Raw genomic sequence first — 6,000 nt, 5'->3', positions numbered from 1 at the left:
CATGCTAAAGGTACTGCTGCACTAGGGGGCAGCCGGAGGGCTAAGAGAGGTCTATGAGCAGCGGTACCTTGAACCTCACAACAACTCTGCAGGGTGTATATTGTTATCTAAATTTGGTCCACAGCTAGGTGCTCAGGTAGCTTCCCCTCTACACTTAGGCGGAGGGGAGAAGAGGTTAAGTCCCCTATTTAAGTACCCGGGATGGGGCACTAACGCCTTCGGGAGAGAAACCAATCCAGGAACTCAGAGATGATCTTTACAGCGGCCCTCCTCTTTCTGCTTGTCTGCAGTTTTAAAACTTGCGTGTGATAAGAAATCACTGTTTACATTAGTGACTCTCAACTGGGTTCTATCGTGAACGTTTCCTGAATCGAAGTAACTAACGGCTTCCGTGTGCAAAGCAAGTCCAGACTTCTGGGGGTCACGATGCAGAACCCAGGGCAGTGGAAGTGCAATAGTTGATCGTGGGGGAAGAAAAGGTTTGCTGGAGGCTTGTATCTAAAGACAGCGTGGGGCTCTGAGGTGCGCGGGAGGTCTGCATTGGTTGGGAAGGGAAAAGTGCTTGCTGGTAACAGCAGTTGTGCCTCCCTCCCTGGGTTAATAGGATGGCTTCTAGGGATGAGTCCCATGCTGAGGGCCAGGCACACAGTAGGCGTTCAATAAGTGTCACTCGAAACACACAGGCTGAGAGGCGAGCTGGATGCCGCTCTGCCGGGGCACCTCTGTCCAGGGCGCGCCCCGGGATCGGGTGGACCCTGCATCCGGCGTCCAGCATCAGGGCCGAATGACTGAGGGCAGAGGGCCGGACCCATGCAGCCGGGGGACAGACCGACCAACGTCCAAGTTGCAGAGCGCCGAAGGCTCTCGAGCGATCAGCCGCGGGGCTGGGGTCAAGGCCGGGACGGCGCGGGAGGGGTGGACGGACGCGGAGGGACGGGATGGGATGTGACGAGCGGCGCGCTGTGCATTATGGGAATCCCGGGGCCGCGGTGACTGGTTCCAGTTCACTCGGCAGCGGAGCCGGGCGGAGGGGGCGAGCGCGGGGCGCGCGGGCGGGAAGCGAGGAGGCGGGCGGGCGGGCGGACCAGCGAGGAGCGCGGAGAGAAAAGGCGCGAGCGGCCAAGAGGGCACAGGCCGGACACCTTGCTGCTGCCGCCGCCGCTGAGCCGCCTGTAAGTGCCGCGCGGACCCCCTCGCCACGCGCCCCGTCCCCGCCGTCCGGGTCCGGCCGCCGCGCTCTTCCGGCTGCGGGTGCCTGGGAGCGGCCGGGCCTGGCGCTCACCTCGGGCCGCCGGGCTTGGCGCGGCCCACGGCAGAGCCTCGCGCACACGGCGCCCTCCCAGGCCCTGCCTGTGCCGTGCGGGATTCCCTTTGGTTTTGTTCAAAAAGCAAACCCGGAAGCCAACTTCTCACAACCGCGTCCTCCTGCCCGGGCGCTTTTGTGGGAAGGAGACAGTTGGGGCCCCTCCCTGGGCGACCCTTCCCCGGGTGGACGGGCCGACGGCTGGGCCTGGAACCGGAGGAGGCCCCGCGGCACTGGCTGGCCGGCCAGGGCCCGGGCGCGGTTGTGCGCGGTGCTGGACTTGGTGAAGCCACGCCAGCCCAGCCCGCGAGTTGCCCCGCACAATAAGTCGGGCCCGAGACCCAGGTGGCCGCGGTGTAGGCGCCTGGCTCTGTATGTGCTGGGAGGGCAGGGTGGTGGGGTGCGGGATACTCGCGGGACTGGAGCCGGGACGAGAAGGGGTAGGGGTTGTCCATGGACTGGCTGGAGAGGGGCCCCGGGAACCCCTGCCTCTCTAGCTGGGCTCCTGATCGGCCTTTTGTTTGCTTTGTGGTTGGGAGTTGTTGTTTTTTTTAAAGGTGACTCCGGAAGACTGCAGGCTTCCCGGGTGGAGAAGGCCAGAAGAGACTCGCTGAGGGTGGGGTGGGGTGGGGGTGGCGAGATGAGTCCGCAGGATGCTGCTGGCCGGGTCATCAGACAACAGGTGTGTGGATGGTGCGCCCCACCTCCACTCCTGCAGGGACCACAGATCACTCCAGGATCTTGTCAGTAGATTGCTTGGAAGGTTCTTTTAGACGACAAGATGCTAGGGGAAATATTCCCCAACATCTGAAAGTGAGAGGCTTCTGTAGAAATAGCGGAGACAGACCTTGAATTGGGCAATTAACCATTACCGTGAAGTTCTTGTAAGATTTTAATGATTCGATAAAAAGCGGGTAAGAATAAGACAGTGAGAGGGGCACTCCTGCTAGCTTCTCTTTTTCTTCCACCTTTGTGGTTTGAGGTTTTACATTCAAGAGTGGGGAAGTGCTTTGTTCTAAGGCTCCCTGCTCCAGGGACTCTGGGAATTTTGAACAGCTTTAGGTTTGAGTGGGAGGCCCCAGTTGTAAATTGGATGGAATCTACCTACTGCAGGCCACCTTTAGGGTACTCCACTGTCAGAGGAGTTATTAGCTCTGAAATGGGACACCTCATGCCTGCAACTGGAATTGATACCCCTTGTGCACAAGTAACTACAGTTGGCCAGTAGCATCTCCATCTTGCACAAGGGGCTCTCTGATGAGGAGAAATACATTTTTCAACCTATTTTCTTTCTTTTTCAAGCCCCCAAGACTTTAAATTCTTCCCCCCTCTAGTTTTAGGAGAGGGGGAAATCTCTCCACTCTGTTTTGTTTTAATCTGTTACCATTGTTAATAGTTGTAAAGTTATTAAGAAGGAGGGAAGAAGTTAAAGTAAGTGAACATTGTTTGAGGCAAGGCCTTGAGAATGAGGAAGGAATAGTTCACATTTTACTAAACTTTGAGAGTTGTCTGGACCATCACATGTGACTCTAATACACCACCAGAAGTCACTGGCTTGGTCTGTACCAAATTGGCCAGGGTCAGGGAGTGGTGCATCTCAGTCTGCCATTTCTTCTCGTCCTGGAGATGGCAGAACTCTGGGAGAGCCCTCATTCTTTCCCCAGAGAGGCTTGGAGTACATGTATTCTAGTATTTGCAGAACTAATGCTGCCCCAAGTCATTTAAAGGAGATTTATTTAAAGAAAAGCACAAACTGAAAACCGCAAGCTGACAAAACCCAACAATAATCTGTATGTTGTGTTCATCAGAACAGCAGCCTGTAGTTCTCATTTGAGTGTGCCTTTGAACTTCTGTAGGGTTTTTCAGAACCCCATTCTTGGCACATGGGCTGGGAAGGGGCAGGGGTGAGGGGGGCTCATACCTGTCCTATGGATCTTCCCCAAGTTCTGTAGGTTTAGAAATACATCGGGCCCCACCTCAGCTCTTGTGAGTGTTAGCCCGACTGGGTCAGCCCTTCATACCAAAGAGTTGTATAGATTTTTTGCTTGGTTCAAGCTTGGAGATCAGCGTGCTGCAGTCTTTCAAGAAATATTTCCTGAGAATTAATTTGGGGTCGGAGTGGGGACAGAACCATGATCAAGAAATGCCCAGTCCTTGGGAAGCTGACATGCAGAGAAGACAGGCTAGCAGCCGTTGCAAGGTCACTGCAGGAGGCCACAGTTGTTCCCATCGTGTCCCCCAGGATGGTAGCCTAGCCAGGAGCAAGCCCTTACCAGGCACAAAAAGGCCAAGCAGGAGTTGTCTGGGCAGAGAAGGGCAGGTGGGGACAAGTGTGAGGGAACCTCGTGCGCAGATTCTTAGAACAATGAGAATAGAGGTCATACGGGGAACTGACAGGCTCAGGATGGCTGGATCCTAGGGGGCAGTCAGGTAAAGCTAGAGAACCTCACGGGCCAAATCACACAGGGTCATGATCAGAAACACATTGAGGGATTTAGATTTCATCCTCAGAGCAGTAAGAAGCTATTGAAGGCTCTGGGCAAGAGAGAGAAATGGTCAGATACTCTTTATTCGTGTTGGGAACTCTTTATTCAACAAATATTGACTGTCGTCTAGATGCCAAGCCCGACTAGGGTCTTGCCCTGCTGAAGCTCACATTTTAACTTGACCTTTGATGGTTTTCCATTGGAGTGGTTATCTTAGAGTTTGGCAGAACCTTTAAAAGGAAGAAGGGGGTGTGAGGAAAGTTTCCTTGTGAAGCAGGCAGACAGTGCCTTGCTATCTAAATACAGTGCCAGTTCCTTTGATGAGGCTGGGGAAGCACACCACGGAGAGGGTTTGCAGAGGGGAAATCTTAACCCCACACTAACTTCTTGCAAACTGTTTCCTGCTTGTGGTGAATAACACTCGTGTTTGGGTTTTGTTTTTTCCCCGCCACTGAAAATCTAACACGTGAGGGAGGTATGTCTGTCAGAACAAAATGTGCAGTTTAGGATTTATTTCCTATCTCAATTTATCCTTCTCTCCCTGTTTGCAATCCCTGGGTTCCCCGAAGGTGGACTCTCAGTTCTTTAATAATGCTGGCTCACTTTATGACGCGGTGCTTTATGAATGGAGAGAGATGTTGTTCCTGATTGGCTAGATAACCAGAGCACGTTTCTGTTCTGAGCCAATGAGAGTGTAGCTTGTGAACCCCAGCTCTGTGAATGATAGTTGTGTAGTATAGCCACATGCCTCTGGGATGTGACAGCATTGACACCGTTAATCATTTGATATGATGGGAGTAAATGGAAGAGAACGCCGTAAATAGGGTTAGTGTCCTACGCTTCGGAATTGTCTCCGTTTTCACCTTCGTGATTGGAATTGATGGGAAAGTGACAAATGCATGTGGACACGTGGGCATTTATCCAGCTGCAGGGAAAGAAGGGGGCAGTCTTCCCTCAGCACTGATAGCTCAGATTCCTCCATCCTCAGGTGCTGGAGACAGGGCTGACGAGCAGCTCTGCAGCAGTTCTGATCAATATTTTGTGCAGGGTCAATATGCATGCGCTCATTGCTTAGATAATAGAAGACGTCACGATTGACTACTCCAGTGGTTTTGTGAGTGCCCTGATTAAGAGTTTGTTTGTGCTGCAGCTTTAACAGAGGTCAGTCTCTTACAGATGTGAGGAAGGTAAGTATTTTCCTCAGGTCTGTGTTACCGAGCCAGTCTAGTGGTAAGAAGATAGGCCCTTGGAGCCATAGCATTGTCAGGGAGTTGGAAGGCCTCTGCGTGCTGCCTACCTCAGCTGTCAGGACAATTGCAGTGTTCCTTTCCTGGGAATCCCCAAGGTTAGTTCCATAAGCTCCCTGGATTTTGAGGGTCTGGGCTCCCACAGGGATTGGCCGGATATGTGTACATGAATGTCCCAGAGAAGGTCCCTGATAGGTGTCCCACTTGCCACAAACTCCTCTGGCCTTTGGAAATGCTGCCCTCGTCTTTGTCGAGAGAACCCCATCCACAGTAAATGCCAGCTAATCAGCCACCAGCCAGCCAGCATTTGAGAGCCATCACGTAGCAGGAGGAATGGTGGGTTCTTGGAGATACAGTGGTGGACAGAGCTGACTGGTCCATCCCATCGAGACAGACAAGCAAATAGGCGATGATGATACAGGGTAACAAGTATTAAGGGTGGGGCAGTTGGCCTTAGCATGTTTATATCAATTGCATCTAGAGAGGCAATCAGATTGGAAGGAAGACCTGGAAACTGCATTTGCATAGCACTTTAAATAAGATTGAGAAAAGCAATGGAACATATTCAAGAATGGTGGCTGACCTAGGGACATTATAAGGGATTTTTAGCTGGGCTCAGGGGCCACAGCTGGAATGTCCACTGAGGAAACGGGGAGCAATTCAGCTTGCTAGAGCCCTGGTTGTTAGATGGGCTGGAGATCAGCAGGGCCTTGTGTTCATGGGGCTGCCCCAAATTAGACTGCGATTGGGGGTCACAAGGCAGGAATGCAGAGGGGAGAGCTCCTTGATGAGTCTGCATCACCAGGGAAGGCATTGGCACCACTCTCTAGATTGTCCCAGACAGAAGGCTGGACAGTGTTCCAGACTGAGCGGGTGGCATGTGCCAAAGGGTGGAGGAGGGAATGCAGGCTGGTGACAGTGCTGTCAGGGGCCTGTTAGGGTGCCTGCCCTGTTGGGGAGGAGT

General features: G+C 53.1%; 1 protein-coding gene across 4 annotated transcripts in view; it reads left to right on the top strand.

The window, feature by feature from the left end:
- Positions 1-1,000: 1,000 nt before the first annotated feature.
- Positions 1,001-6,000, top strand: part of MACROH2A1 (macroH2A.1 histone) — a 79,113-nt gene continuing 74,113 nt past the window's right edge. For 3 of the 4 annotated variants that reach the window (XM_074313537.2, XM_074313538.2, XM_074313536.2), the window contains exon 1: positions 1,014-1,172. The gene's annotated coding sequence lies outside the window, so the exon portion shown is untranslated. Of the gene's footprint in view, positions 1,173-6,000 lie in introns of all 4 variants that reach the window. The other variant, XM_074313539.2, reaches the window with a different exon arrangement.

The sequence above is a fragment of the Rhinolophus sinicus genome, chromosome 5 (genome assembly GCF_057876585.1).
Source record: "Rhinolophus sinicus isolate RSI-liver-muscle chromosome 5, RSI-T2T, whole genome shotgun sequence".
Lineage (NCBI taxonomy): Eukaryota > Metazoa > Chordata > Mammalia > Chiroptera > Rhinolophidae > Rhinolophus > Rhinolophus sinicus.
This window is presented reverse-complemented; position numbering and strand designations above follow the sequence as displayed.